At 37.9% G+C, this 15,529-nt stretch overlaps 1 pseudogene; it reads left to right on the top strand.

Annotated features, from left to right (window-relative positions):
* The window catches only part of LOC122708028, a 95,456-nt pseudogene that overhangs the window by 42,270 nt on the left and 37,657 nt on the right, over window positions 1-15,529 (top strand).

Genomic DNA, 15,529 nt, shown 5'->3' with positions numbered 1-15,529 from the left:
GAGGGTTCCCTTTTCTCCACACCCTCTCCAGGGGAGGAGGAGCTAAGATGGCAGAGGAATAGGATGGGGAGACCACTTTCTCCCCTACAAATGCATCGAAAGAACATTTGAACACTGAGCAAACTTCACAAAACCACTTCTGACCGCTAGTTGAAGACATCAGGCGCCCAGAAAAGCAGCCCATCATCTTCGAAAGGATGTAGGACAAAATATACAAGGTAAAAAGAGAGACAAAAGAGCTAGGGATGTAGACCCGTCCTGGGAAGGGAGTTGTAATAGAGGAAGTTTTCAAACACCAGGAAACCCTCTCACTGGTGGGTCTGGGGGAAGTTTTCGAATCTCGGAGGGAAACCTAACTGGGAGGAAAAATAAATAAAACCCACAGATTACATGCCTAAAAGCAACTCCCAGCAGAGAAGTACCCCAGATGCCCACATCTGCCACCAGTAAGTGGGGGCAGAATGGAGAGGAGCAGGTGGCATTGCTTAGGGTAAGGACCGGGCCCGAATGCCCTGAGGGCAATCAGAGGGAGCTAACGTGAGATAGCATCTTAAACTGTGGGATAGCAAGAGAGAGAGAGAAAATTAACCGGCCCAAACACACTGACTGCCGTTCGCAGAACAAAGGGACTGAGCAATTCCAGAGAAGAGCTATCCGGCGGCAGACCTGTCTATCCCCCGGCGGAGGCAGGAGGCAGGGTGAAGGGGAAAGGGGTAAACTCGGCCCCAGAGACAGCACCCCCTACCAAACTGCAAACAGGCCTCTAGTTTCTAACCAAAGACTTCCTGAGATTCTGGATGGTCGACATCTGCCAGGAGGGTCGCGGCTAGAGGTCAGCTCCCAAGAACAGACACAAGGTACACGCACCCGACTGGTGCACGCGGAAGCTGAGGCTGGGACCGCGGAGGGGAGAAGGCACACCGCACCCGGGGAGAGTGCGCCCGTCAAGCTCTTGGCGGCCTGAGCTGCTCGGGCAGGGGAAGGCACAAAATGCAGGCCCAACCGAGTCCGCATTTTTGTGGAATACCCGAAAACTGGAACCGCATGCAATGCAGGGCCTGTGCCATATAGCATAGCCGGGAGCCTGAGCAGTGTAGATGGGGAAAGCACACACCCATGAGCAGGGGCAAACCCAGTGTGGCCAGAACACTGCGAGTGCTCCCCACACAGGCCAGTGACATTTGTCTGCATCGCCCCTCCCCCCCCACAGCACGACTGAATAAGCGAACCTAAACAAGAGACCACCTCCACCCGCCTGTGTCAGGGCGGAAATTAGACACTGAAGAGACCGGCAAACAGAAGCCAAACAAACAAAGGGAACCACTTCAGAAGTGACCAGTGCAACAGATTAAAATCCCTGTAGGTTAACACCGACTACACCAGAAGGGGCCTATGGATATCAAGAAATGTAAGCTGGGATGAGGAGCTATCTGAAACTGAACCGAACCCACACTGACCGCAACAGCTCCAGAGAACTTCCTAGATATATTTTTACTTTTTTTTTTTAATAAAAAAATTTTTTTTCTTTTCTTTCTTTTTCTTTTATTTTTTCTCTTTTATTTTCTTTTAAAATTCCCTGTTACTCCTCCATTACTCCTTAACTTTCATTTTCATATATTTTTACTATTTTTTAATTAGAAAAACATTTTTTTTCTTTTTTTCTCTTATTTTCTTTTAAAGTCCTCTATTACTCCTCTATTACTCCTTAATTTCATTTTCATTTCACTATAACCTTGCAAAAAAAAAAAAGAAGAGGCCCTATTTTTGAACCAAACTTCATATATATTTCTAAAATTTTTTTGTGTTTTTGTTTTTAATATTGTATTTTTAAGAGTCTAACCTCTACTCTAGACTTTTAATCTTTGTTTTTCAGTATTTGATATCAATTTTGGACATTTAAGAATCCAATATTCAGTACCCATTTTTACTCAGGAGTGTGTTGATTACTCTCTCCCACTTTTGACTCTCCGTTTTTCCCCTCAGAACACCTCTATTTCCTCCCTCCCCCTTCTCTTCCCACCAATTCTGTGAATCTCTGTGGGTGTCTGCGCTACGGAGAATACTGTGGGAACAGACGACTGTGTAGATCTGTCTCTCTCCTCTTGAGTCCCCCCTTTTCTCCTCCTGCTCATCTCTATCTCCCTCCTCCCTCTCCTCTTCTTCATGTAACTCTGTGAACCTCTCTGGGTGTCCCTCACGGTGGAGAATCTTTTCACCATTAACCTAGAAGTTTTATTATCAGGCTTTATTTTAATACATCAGGAGATTGCTTTTACTTTTATGACATTGTTGTTATTATAGTTTAAAAGATTTTAAAGCTTTTTTTTTCCTTGCAGAATATAAAATTGTTGACTTGGAACTAAAAAAAAAAGTTAGAATATATTTTTCAATGGTCATAAGAATACCAAGACAGAAATTAAACTGCATTTGCTTTCCCCAAAGACTCTTTCCTGTTACAAACTTCTGGAGAAATAGTATAATGATGGAATAATGTATGATGATCAAATAGGCTCTAACTTAGTAGGCCTGTATGTCTGATTGAAAATACCAGAAAGAGAAAGAAATACTTAGAAAACTAACATTAGATACTTTACATGTAGAAAAATATATATCTGAAATCAACAACCAGCATCATACTTCTCTATTCATGAAACTCAGGAATCAAACGGTCAGGTCTGCTACACCACCACCAGAATGTTGGTTGATAAAGATTTATCCTACTGGGTGTAGATGTTTTAATACACAGGTTGGAGACATGAGACTAGCTAGTGAGGAGCTAAAGCATGCTTGTGAGTGTGAGCAGACGGACTAGTACTCAAGAGGAGTTTCTGATTACGGCAGTAACGGCAAAATAACTCACCAGGAAAATCTGGATGTTCGTTACATGGTCAAAGAAAAGTGAATAGAAATTTTGCACACATACACCCACAAAAGGTAGATGGCCATTATATCTTTTAAAGAATGTTCACCAGGAATCAAAGAGATGCATAATTAAATAAGACAATTTTATAGTATATGTTAAATTTGTGAGATTAAAAATAATAATACCAAGCATTGACAACTGCTGTTGTATACTGTGGATGGAACTCAGATTGCTGTGCTTACTTAATTTAGAAAGCAGTCTAAGCAATATGTATCCATCATCCTATCAGTGTGGCAAAATCTACTACATGATCTTCAGTTTTAAAAAGCACGTTACAAAGATATAAGTATCCATTCTGTTTTTGCAGAAATGTATATGTGTACTTACACATGGGGAAAAGAGTTCAGAAAAGAATATCTAGAAATTCTGGAGGGGGAAATTAATAATCTCTGATCATGTTTCCAATCTTAGTAAGATTGGAATGGTTTATCTACTTTTCCATGTACCTCTATTTTTACAATTATTTATAGTATGTGTATTTATATAATTGGAGGAAGGAGCTCTTATTTGCAATAAGGTACAAATCATTGAAGAAAAGTCATTATTCAAAAAAAAAAAAAACAGGAAATTTTAGGTAGTATACATACAGTGATCTGAGAACACCATTTTATAGTATATATTAGTTATTTACCAGGCAGATGTATTCATAAGTCAGTGGTCTATTCCAGTCAAGCATTTTATATTTTTACTTGTTGAAAAGATGTATAAGTAAAAAGCCTTATGAAGTTTATCCATTATATTTTGAAATATATTTCCTTTCTTTTTGTGACACGTTGTCTAACTTTGGTTCCATTTTAAACAGTAGAAGTGAAGCAAAATTATTTATTTTGTCATGTAAGACACTAAGAAATCATAGCTATTTCCCAGTGTTACAACTTCAGTTATTAAATTCTAGGAGTCAGTGGAACCTGGATTTAACTTCAATGTGGTTTTTTCTTTGGTCCTCTTTGTACATCCAGTTTTTTTTTCCAGCATTTTTTTTGGAAAATTTCAAAACTTAAGAAAGGTGGGAAAGAATTTTTACAGCTAATATCTACCACCTTGATTATGTTTTTAAATTTTCACTGTGATTGCTTTATCTACCACCTCGATTATGCAATTAAATTTTTACTATGATTGCTTTATCTCCGATTTATACAACCCTCTGATCCTCTCCCCATCTGAAAGTTCATCTTATTTTTTTGTGCATTTGAAATGAAGTTGCAGATCTCGGTGTTGGTGGTGGTTTAGTTGCTGTTTGTTTGTGTTAAGTCTCTTTAGTCGTGTCCGACTCTGTGTGACCCTATGGACTGTAGGGTCAGGCTCCTCTGTCCATGGGATTCTCCAGGCAAGAATACTGGAGTGGGTTGCCATTTCCTCCTCCAGGGGATATTCCCAATCCAGGTTTTGAACCTGCATCTCTTATATCTCCTGCATTGGTAGGCAGGTTTTTTTTTTTTTTTACCACTAGCGCCGCCTGGGAAAGCCCTTAGTTGCTGAGTCGTATCCAACTCTTGCGACCACATGGGCTGTCACCTGCCAGGCTCCTCTGTCCATAAGATTCTCCAGGCAAGAATACTGGAGTGGATTGCCATTTCCTTCTTCAGTGGATCTTCCCGACCTAGGGATAGAACCCAGGTTTCCTGCATCACAGGCAGATTCTTTACCGACTGAGTTACCAGAGAAGCTTTTCAGTACCGGTATACTTCCCTCTAAATATTTCAGCATGCATATCACTGACTTGGGCTCAATGTTTAGAATTCACCTTTTTTTCTTTTGAGGCAAATTTAAAGACAGTAAAATATATGTCTCAAGTGTCCTATTGGATGTACTTTAACAAATGAATACACTTGTGATGACCCAATCTCCTGTCAATCAGTGTCCCCCAGAAAGCTCCCTCATACCTCCTCCCAGTCAGTCAGCCCCCACTCCTTTCAACCCCCGACTCCAAGAGCCACTATAATGATTTTTTCTTCCATACATTACTACTGTCTATTCTAAAACTTCATGTAAATGAAATTACACAGTGTGTATTCTGTATAAAGATTCTTTCATTCATCATAAAGTGTTGAAATTCAGTCATGTGGCATATATCAGTAGTTTTTTTTATTGCTGAGTAATATTCCTAATTTCAACCCATTTTAATATGAACTTTTGAGATTTCTATAGTAAATATTGTTATTTGATATTTCTTGGTTTATGCTTAAATAAATTATGCTCTAATGAACAGTGTACTTGATTTCCTGTTATTTGTTTATACTATCTTACAGCATAAGTTAATAGTAAGTTGTTATTTATCAGATATAATTGAAGTGCAGAGAAATTAAATACTTCTCTGAATACAAACACTGTGTTCTCAGAAGAGTACTATATATAGAATTTCACTTTGTTCACCTTAATAGGAATTTAAAGATAAGAGGTACATTGATAATAGCGTAACTCTATTTGAAACGTCAACCATTTCAATTATTGGCATATACTAATTGTTTTAAAAGGAAGTGGGGTAGCCATATGTGGATTTCAAATCTATCTTTCTGTAATCTGCATTTATTTGCCCAGATAGTGCTTTCTAAACAGATGATCTATTCCTTAGAGCGATATATAAACAGTAAGTACTCTGTAAGTAGCATGATTTAATAAAGAGTTGACCTATTGTCCCTTCTTTGCATTAGCTAGATACATCTCCTTTAATAAGTGTCAGCTTTGATTTCTTCCTTCAGGTGAGAATTTTTACAGTGTGTTTTTCTCTTTAGAGACACTTAAAAATCTGCCTAAAGTTAAGAACACTCCATACCACCCCCATGCGCTTAAAACACAGACCTCCTAAAGCCCCTGCATTCATCTTTTGCATCTCATATTACAAATTCAATTAATGGAGTCTTCAGGAATCACCTTATTTTCTCTCTTTTACTTAAACCCACATTCATTTCAGTCCCAGGACATGTTAGTTTTACACCAAAAAGTAACCCAAATCTGACTACTTCTCACGTTTCTAGTACCTCTATTCTAGGCCAGATCTGATCATCTCTCACCTACACGCCTCTGTGCTGTGTGCTGTGCTAAGTCAGTTCATTTGTGTCCGACTCTTTGCGACCCTATGGACTGTAGCCCACAGGTTCCTCTGTCCGTGGGACTCTCCAGGCAAGAATATTGGAGTGGGTTGCCATGCCCTCCTCAGGGGATATTCCTGACCCAGGGGTCAAACCCAAGTCTCTTAATGTCTCTTGCATTGGCAGTCAGGTTTGTTTTTTGTGTGTTTTTTGTTTTGTTTTGTTTTTAACCACTAATGCCACCTGGGAAGCCCTTCCATGACTCTAGTGGCCTCTCTTTTTAAATTTTTATTTTTTAATGGAGTATAGTTGATTTACATAATAGTCTCTGAGCTGGTCTCTCTGCAAACCACCTTCCTTACAGCAGCCAGTTTCTAAAAATGCATGTGTTTCTGTTGTTTTCCCATTGGACTTGGAATAAAATCCAAATTGTTTGCAGTTCTGTTGTCCTTAGCTGGGCTGGTTGCATTATACCCTGTGTGTGTTTTGTTCAGGAGTTAGAGATTATACCCTGTGTGTGTCTTGTTCAGGAGTTAGAGATCTGGGCAGGGAAACTCGAGTTGCTTCAAAGTAGTTTAATTAGTATGAGCATTTTTACCTTATAGTTTTAATAGAATTCATATACCTTAGAATCATAGTTTATTAACTGGAAAAAAAAAATCATAGGTAATTGATTTCCAGTCCCTTATCTTGACATTTAAATAAAAAGCTGTTTAATTCTTCTTTTTCTTTGTTTTTTTTTTTTTTTCTGTTTTTGATTTATTACAGATCAAGCCGGGAGCATCAGTACCCTTGATTCTTTAGACTTTGCAAGATATTCAGATGATGGTAACAGGGAAACAGATGAGAGAGTGGCAGGTAAGATTCTAAAGACAGATTTGGATGTTTTTGACATTGCAGAAATAATTAAATGACTTGAAAAATTCTCTTTCTTCTACAGTTCAGTATGTGACTAGAATTAGACAGTTATCATATGAAGTTATATTACTAATTTATTGGCTTCAGGGAACATTCCTGAATGTTCAGCAACCCCCAGCTGCTCTTCCTGGTGACACTCTGAGTTTTTGGTTATGTGTACCTACAACTACTGAGTTCTGCTTACAGCTAACAGTTTACAGCCATATAATTATAAAACTGGTCTAAAGCAGGTGTAAGTCAGCCATGGTTTAGTGCGAAGTTATTTGGACCTTGCTTTCCTCATCCCTTTTATCCCCCAGACCAGGGCTAAGTAATATTTACGTGGTATATACCAATGCAACTCTGCTGATGGTTAAAAATTGGTTTAAATACTTCCATGCTGATTGGTGATCAAAACTTTGTCTTCATTCCTTGGATTCTCCCTGGCCACCATGACATCCCTTAGAAACTTCATTTGACTTTCCTGTGATCCTGAAAATAGAGGTTGTCAATGCTCGGCCCACTCAGGGCTTCCTGGACTTTGCCCATTCCAAAAAGAAGACCAGCATCCATTTTAGTTGCTTGGTTCCACATTCCAGTCTCCTTCCCCTCTCCACCCTCCCTCCAGTTTTGCCTTTTTGGCATCACCATAGGGTCTGTAGGGACTTCAGAAGACCAATTTGTACCCTCTGTATTTGCCCACATCAGATGGGGCCAGCTGATCCTTCTGGGGGCCCACCCTGAACTTACCAGTGTGGAAGCCCTGGCTCGTCAGACGTCCAGTGACTGGTGCCTCTCTGGCGCTTCAGGCTGTGACTGTCAGTGATTGAAGTCGTTCCTGAACGTCTTCATAGGAGCTGTAGTTTTCACGGGATGTTGACTCTGAGACAGATGGGAAGCCACCCTCAGCTACGTATTTTAACCCACCGGAATGGCGGGCACACCTGGCGTAGGAAAGATGCCACATGGGATGGGTGGAGCCTGTGAGGGCCCTGTGGGGTCAGGGGACATCCATACCATGGCTTCCTCTCTTCACCAACCCTGTTGATTCTTTTTTTCCCTTTACTGGAACAGGGTTGTTAAAACCTGCCATATATCTGCCTGTCGTAGTCATCATGAATAAAGATGAGTGCTGTTGAGCGCTAATTTTTATATAGCACTCGCTCCTTTCTGAACATTTTGTAAATGTATGTTAACTCATTAGGTTATAGAATTTTCGTCATCTTCCACTCCCCAAGAAACCTAGGCATTCAGAGAGTCTTAAGACTTAAATGGCAGAGCTAAGACTCAAATGTAGATAGCCCAAATCCCTGTCCAGTCCTGGAGCTTGAACTATGGAAAGCCAAGGAGACCATTCAGGCCCTCCGAGCCGACCTGACAAAGGCTGCAGGTGGTGTCCATACAACTTTTTTGAGACTTTTTCTACTTTGACAATGTAGAAGTAGCTGAGATATTTTCAAATGTAAAAGAGTAAAATATTATTTGTCTTTTCTTCCACCAGAACATGAAGTTCCTTTACAGGAACGAAAAAATTACAAATCAAGTCCTGAAATTCAGGTGGGTGCATGTCAGATCTAAAAGTATCTTCTATATGAAATGGTAGTGCAAGTATTGAAAGAGGAAGACTTACAGTGCTGTGTCCATCTTTTATCTGTCTCTAGGTGCCAGTCAGACCTCTTGAAAAGAGAGCTCTAAACTTCTTAGTCAGTGAATTTTTTTTTTGAAGAATAACTACAAGCTGACATCAATAATGTTAGATGAAAATGATGATCAGTTACAGTTTCCTTTTTTTTTAAAGAATAATTTGTTTCCTTTCTAATTTATAATGTACTTATTTCCTCTTTTATCTAGCTTCTTTGTTTTAAAAGTTATACATACAGTAAAATCCCATAACACCAAAATACTGAATAGAAAAGAAAGAAGATTTCAAATTGATGAAGATTGGTTTCTATTTTAAGAAAGTAGAAAACAAAAACTAACTGAAGTCCAAAGAAATTGAAAGGAAGGAAGTATTAAAAATGAGAATGTATCAGTGATATAGGCAACAGAGAACAACAGAGAAAAATTAATAACACAAAAAACTGGGTATTTGAGGTAATGAAATTGGTAAACCTCTAGCCTGACTTATTAAGAAAAAGAGAAAAGAAGCAAATTATCAGAATCTGGAATGAGCAAATTTATACCACTGTAGAAATCTACTAGACTTTTAAGGAAGAAGTAAAGTAAATGAACAAGGTTATATCACTGTAGCTACCTACCAGGTATTTAAAGAAGAAGTAATACCACTTCTCCACAAACTCTTCTAGAAATTGCAGAGAAGGGAATTGTTGAAAACTCATTCTATGAGACCAGCACAATTCTGATATCAAAACCAGATACAGATCTGGCTAACAAAGAAAATTACAGGCTCATTTTCCTCATGAGCATGGATGTAGAAAATCTATATAACATTTTACTATATCAAATCCAACAATGTGTAAAAATGCTAATACACAATGACCAAATGGTTTATCTGAGGAACATAAGATTGATGAGTCCAAAAATCAACCATTGTAATTCACCATTTTAAGAAACTTTTCAAAAGAGAAAAGAAATCATATGATCATCTCAAAAGAAAACATTTGGCACACTCAAACGTGTCTTTCCCTGAAAGCTTTAAAGAAATTAGGAATTGTGAGGAATTTCCTGAAATTCATAAAAGACATTTACAGAAAATCTATCACTAACATCATGCTTAATGATGGAAGATAAGGAATAAAACAGGAATATCTGCTCTCACTATTTCTGTTGAACATCGTACTGAGGAATCTAGCCAGTACAAGGCAAGAAAAATAAATAAAAGGCCTATATTTTGGAAAAGAAGAAAGAAAACTTTCACTGGTAATGTGATTATATATATAGAAAACACTATAGACTGCATTAAAAAAGACACTATAATAAGTGATGACAGACAAGTTGTAGGATACAAGATCGGTAAACAAAAATGAATTGTATTTCTGTATGCTAGCAACAAATAGACATTTGACTTTTAAAGATACCATTTACAAAAGAATCAAAAAATATAGGAAATACTTAGGGATAAGTATGATGAAGGATTATACACTGAAAACTATTATACATGCTGAAAGAAAATAAAGAAGACATAAGGAAGAGATATATTGTGCTCATAGATGAGATTCAGTATTGTCAAAAAGTGTCAATTTCTGTAATATTGATTTGTACTTTTAACACAATCCTAATCAGAGTCTTGCCAGCTTTTTTTGTAGAGGTTAGCTTATTCTAAAATTTCTATGGAAATGGAAATAACATAGTATAGCCAAAACAACTTGAATAAAGAAGCACAAAATTAGGGGACTTCAACTAGCTGACTTTAAGATATTATAGTTCAGGCAGTATCTTATTGACCTAAACGTAGAAAGGTCATTGGAACTTAGTGGAGAGTCAAGAGATTAACTTACACATAGATGATCTTTTGATGTCTAACAAAGCACAAAGTAAATTCCATTCAGAAAGTAGTCTTTTTTACAATTGGTACTGTAACATTTTGATATCTATATACCTCCAAAATCGAACTTCAAACCATACCTCATACCATATACAAAAAGTAATTCAAATGGATCATGGATTTAAATGTAAATTCTAAAGCCATAAGGCTCCTAGAAGAAAACATGGAAAAATTCACTGCAACCCTGGAAGGTAGGCCAAGATTTCTCGTGTATGACACCAAAAGTATGGTATTCATCAAATATGTGTTCTCATCAAAGTCAATAACTTCTCTTTGAAAGCGACTCTAAACAAGTGAAAAGATGAGCTGTAGATTAGGTAAAATATTTCAAGTAACATATCTGATAAATAATTTCTATCCAGAATATTTAAAGAACTCTCTAAAGTGAATAATTTTTAAAAGAAGACCCAATTTTTTTTCTTTTTGCTTTTTAAAAAATTTTTTCCAACTAATAAAAATATATTAGTTGAAGGCTAATTACTTTACAACATTGTAGTGGTTTTTGCCATACATTGACATGAATCAATGACAAAACATTTATACAGATGCTTCAAAAAAGAACATATATGTATATCAAATAAGCACATGAAAAAAGATGTTCTACATCTTTAGTCATTAGGGAGATAATATTAAGTCACAATGAAATACCATAGCACACTTACTAGAAGGTTTAACTGAGACTGTACCAAGTCTTGGCAAAGATGTGGCGTAAGTAGAAATATCATCATTGCTCTTGGGAGTCCAAAATGGTGCAGTCACTTTGGAACATTTTTTGGCAGTCTATTTAAAAAAAAGTAAAACCTTCACCACCTATATGACTTGCTCATTGCATTCGTAGATATTACAGTCCAAGAGAAGTGAAGGGAGATGTTCATACCAAGACTCCTACACAGTGTTCACACCAACTTTATTTATAATAGCCGACATTAGAGAGACAACCCAAGTATCCAAAAGCAGGCAGTTGAATAAAAAATTCTGATGTATCGTTACAGTGAAATGCTAACTCAGCAATAAAGAAAAGTGAACCTCTGAGAGATACAACAACGTAGATTAGTCTGAAAATCAGTAATCTGGATGAGAGAAACCAGACAAATAGAGTACTTGCTGTATGCTTCCACTTACATAAAATTCTAAGAAATGTAAACTTGTAACAGTGACAGAAAACAGAATGGTATTTGCTGAGGAACAGGGCATCTGTGAGGAAAAAGGGGGAAGTATTACAAGCAGCCAGTAAAACTTTGGGGAGTGAACAGTTCATCTTTTTTTTTTTTTTTTTTTTCGTAGTTTTGGTGTTTAATTTTTTTTTTTCCTCTGCTTTATTTGTTTATTTTTGGCTGTGCTGGGTCTTCATTGCTGTGCTGGCTTTTTGCTCGTTGCAGCGAGTGGGGGCTACTCTGTAGTTGCAAAACAAGGTCTCTAGGGGTGTGGGCTTCAGTAGTTGCAGAACATGGGCTCAATGTTGCAACTCCCAGGCCTTAGATCAAACAGGCTCAGTAGCTGTGGCACACAGGTTTAGTTGCTCCAGGACATGTGGGATCTTCCCAGATCAGGGATGGAACCTGTGTCTCCTGCACTGGTAGGCGGATTCTTTACCACTGAGCCACCAGGGAAGCCCCCAAGTTCATCTTTGATTGCACTGATCTCTTTAAGTGTGCACTCAGATGTCAAAACTTAGCAGATTGTACATTTTAGATTAGCTTGTGGATTTAAGACTTCCCTGGTGGCTCAGACTGTAAAAGCATCTGCCTACAAGGTGTGAGACCCAGGTTCAATCCCTGGGTTGGGAAGATCCCCTGGAGAAGGAAATGGCAACTGACTCCAGTGTTCTTGCCTGGAGAATCCCATGGATGGAGGAGCCTGGTAGACTACAGTCCAGGGGGTCACAAAGAGTTGGATTTAAACTGTGCGGTTTGTTATTTATTAATTATATACCCCAATAAAACTATTTTATAAATGGCAGTGCAAGTGCTCATTATTACTTATTCTTTAACCACTAAGTGATGTTTAATGGTCATTTCAACTGACCTTAAAGCAGTTCTATCCTAGAGCCCTCACTCCTTTCATGTTTAACCTCTGCCTAAAATGTAAGACTTTACCTGATTTTATTTTTCGATCATTTATATTAGTGACCTGATTTTATCTTCATGGCTCTATTGTTACCTAAGATTATCTCTTATCTCCCTTGACTAGCCTATAATCTTCTTGAGGCTAAATGAATCTCTTGTTCATCTCTGTATCTGCATGAATAGTAACACTCAATACACACTTATTGATAGTTTTCTTATATTTTTATCTGCATATAATCCTTGTCTTACTGTTTTTTGGTTCCCTCTTGCCCATTCTTTCCTTTACTTCCTATCTTTCCTTCCTGTGGTGCTATGTGAAATTTTCTTATTGTAAATAAACATTCTTTATTTTCAACTTCTCTCTGAATATACATTTTTTTAATTTTAGAAATTTATTATTTTTTAATTCTTTGGTTGTAATGGGTCTTTGTTGCATGCGGGCTTTCTCTAGTTGTGGCGAGCTGGGGTTACTCTTCACTCTGGGGTACATGGGCTTCTCATTCCTTGGTTTCTCTTGTTGCAGAGCTCAGGCTCTAGGTGCATGAGTCTCAGTAGTCGCAGGTTGCAGGCTCAGTCGTTGTAGCCCTCAAGTTCTAGAGCTTGCACTCAGTAGTTCCAAGGCAGGTGGAATCTTCCAGGACCAGGGACGCAACCCAGGTCCCCTGCATTGGCAGGCAGGCTCTCATCCACTGTGCCACTAGGGAAGTCCAGAATATCCTTTTTGCTGTAACAAAAACTTGTCTCTCCACTGAGGACCCTGTTTCCCTTATTTTGCAAGTATGAGGTGGGGGTGCATCTCACACTCTAATCCTAGACATTTCCTGACTCCCAGGATGTTTATTCACTGGGCACATACACTTTGACATTATCACACATTTACGTTGAGTTTTCAAGATATTAGCAATAAGGAAAAGATACATCTCAAAAATGCAAGATAAAATTGCCGCATAGATTTTTTTAATGCTACTGTTTTTTATCTTTTAGGATTTTGAACTATGGGATGATGTAGGATTAAACATTCCAAAACCTCCAGACTCACTACAGCCCTACCGAGATTTTGGAAATCATCAAGTAACTGGAAAGACCTTGTGGACATGGCCAGTGATGTAGAAGAAGGCGAATTAGAGGCTCTGACACCAGTTTTAGGCAACCGTCCTTTAACCCTTGAAACTCCTTAGACTGTAAAGGTGAGAGCTATTAATAATCAAGTCCACAAAAAGTGTTTAAGCTGTGTCAAAGCAGACTATGAGATCTTGAGTTTCTGTTTTTCTCCCATTTTGATTTTAGAACTCCTTGTTAGTGCAGAAATTAGAAGATAAAATTAGTTTATTAAACAGTGAGAAATGGTCTTGGATGGAACAAATCAGAAGACTTGAAAGGTTAGTACTTAATCATCATTTCAATAAAACCTCTTAAAATTATTAAAGAAATTGACAGATTATATAAGCATATAAGATAATATTTCAGTGGCAAGCTATAATTTTTCATATCCTAATACTTCTGGGGGAAAAAAAATCTTACAATTGCTTATATACTTAATGTGTTCTTTTCCCCCCAAAAGTTGTTAATCACTGTAATAATCATTAAATCATATATGTCTTAGAACCAAGGAGTAAGATATTTTTTACCTTCTTCAGGTTTTATCAGTAGTAATAAAGTAACTTCTTCGTGCTAGTGTTTTTTTTTTTTTTTTAAATTTTTTTTATTATTATTATTTTTTTCCAGTGGGTTTTGTCATACATTGATATGAATCAGCCATGGATTTACATGTATTCCCCATCCTGATCCCCCCTCCCACCTCCCTCTCCACCCGATTCCTCTGGGTCTTCCCAGTGCACCAGGCCGGAGCACTTGTCTCATGCATCCCACCTGGGCTGGTGATCTGTTTCACCATAGATAGTATACATGCTGTTCTTTTGAAATATCCCACCCTCACATTCTCCCACAAAGTTCAAAAGTCTGTTCTGTATTTCTGTGTCTCTTTTTCTGTTTTGCATATAGGGTTATCGTTATCACCTTTCTAAATTCCATATATATGTGTTAGTATGCTGTAATGTTCTTTATCTTTCTGGCTTACTTCACTCTGTATAATGGGCTCCAGCTTCATCCATCTCATTAGGACTGGTTCAAATGAATTCTTTTTAATGGCTGAGTAATATTCCATGGTGTATATGTACCACAGCTTCCTTATCCATTCATCTGCTGATGGGCATCTAGGTTGCTTCCATGTCCTGGCTATTATAAACAGTGCCGCGATGAACATTGGGGTGCACGTGTCTCTTTCAGATCTGGTTTCCTCAGTGTGTATGCCTAGAAGTGGGATTGCTGGGTCACATGGCAGTTCTATTTCCAGTTTTTTAAGAAATCTCCACACTGTTTTCCATAGTGGCTGTACTAGTTTGCATTCCCACCAACAGTGTAAGAGGGTTCCCTTTTCTCCACACCGTCTCCAGCATTTATTGCTTGTAGACTTTTGGATAGCAGCCATCCTGACTGGCGTGTAATGGTACCTCATTGTGGTTTTGATTTGCATTTCTCTGATAATGAGTGATGTTGAGCATCTTTTCATGTGTTTGTTAGCCATCTGTATGTCTTCTTTGGAGAAATGTCTGTTTAGTTCTTTGGCCCATTTTTTGATTGGGTCATTTATTTTTCTGGAATTGAGCTGCAGGAGTTGCTTGTATATTTTTGAGATTAATCCTTTGTCTGTTTCTTCATTTGCTATTATTTTCTCCCAATCTGACGGCTGTCTTTTCATCTTACTTATAGTTTCCTTTGTAGTGCAAAAGCTTTTAAGTTTCATTAGGTCCCATTTGTTTAGTTTTGCTTTTATTTCCAATATTTTGGGAGGTGGGTCATAGAGGATCTTGCTGTGATTTATGTCGGAGAGTGTTTTGCCTATGTTCTCCTCTAGGAGTTTTATAGTTTCTGGTCTTACATTTAGATCTTTAATCCATTTTGAGTTTATTTTTGTGTATGGTGTTAGAAAGTGTTCTAGTTTCATTCTTTTACAAGTGGTTGACCAGTTTTCCCAGCACCACTTGTTAAAGAGGTTGTCTTTTTTCCATTGTATATCTTTGCCTCCTTTGTCAAAGATAAGGTGTCCATA

This window comes from Cervus elaphus, chromosome 14 (assembly GCF_910594005.1).
Source record: "Cervus elaphus chromosome 14, mCerEla1.1, whole genome shotgun sequence".
Taxonomy (NCBI): Eukaryota; Metazoa; Chordata; class Mammalia; order Artiodactyla; family Cervidae; genus Cervus; species Cervus elaphus.
This window is presented reverse-complemented; position numbering and strand designations above follow the sequence as displayed.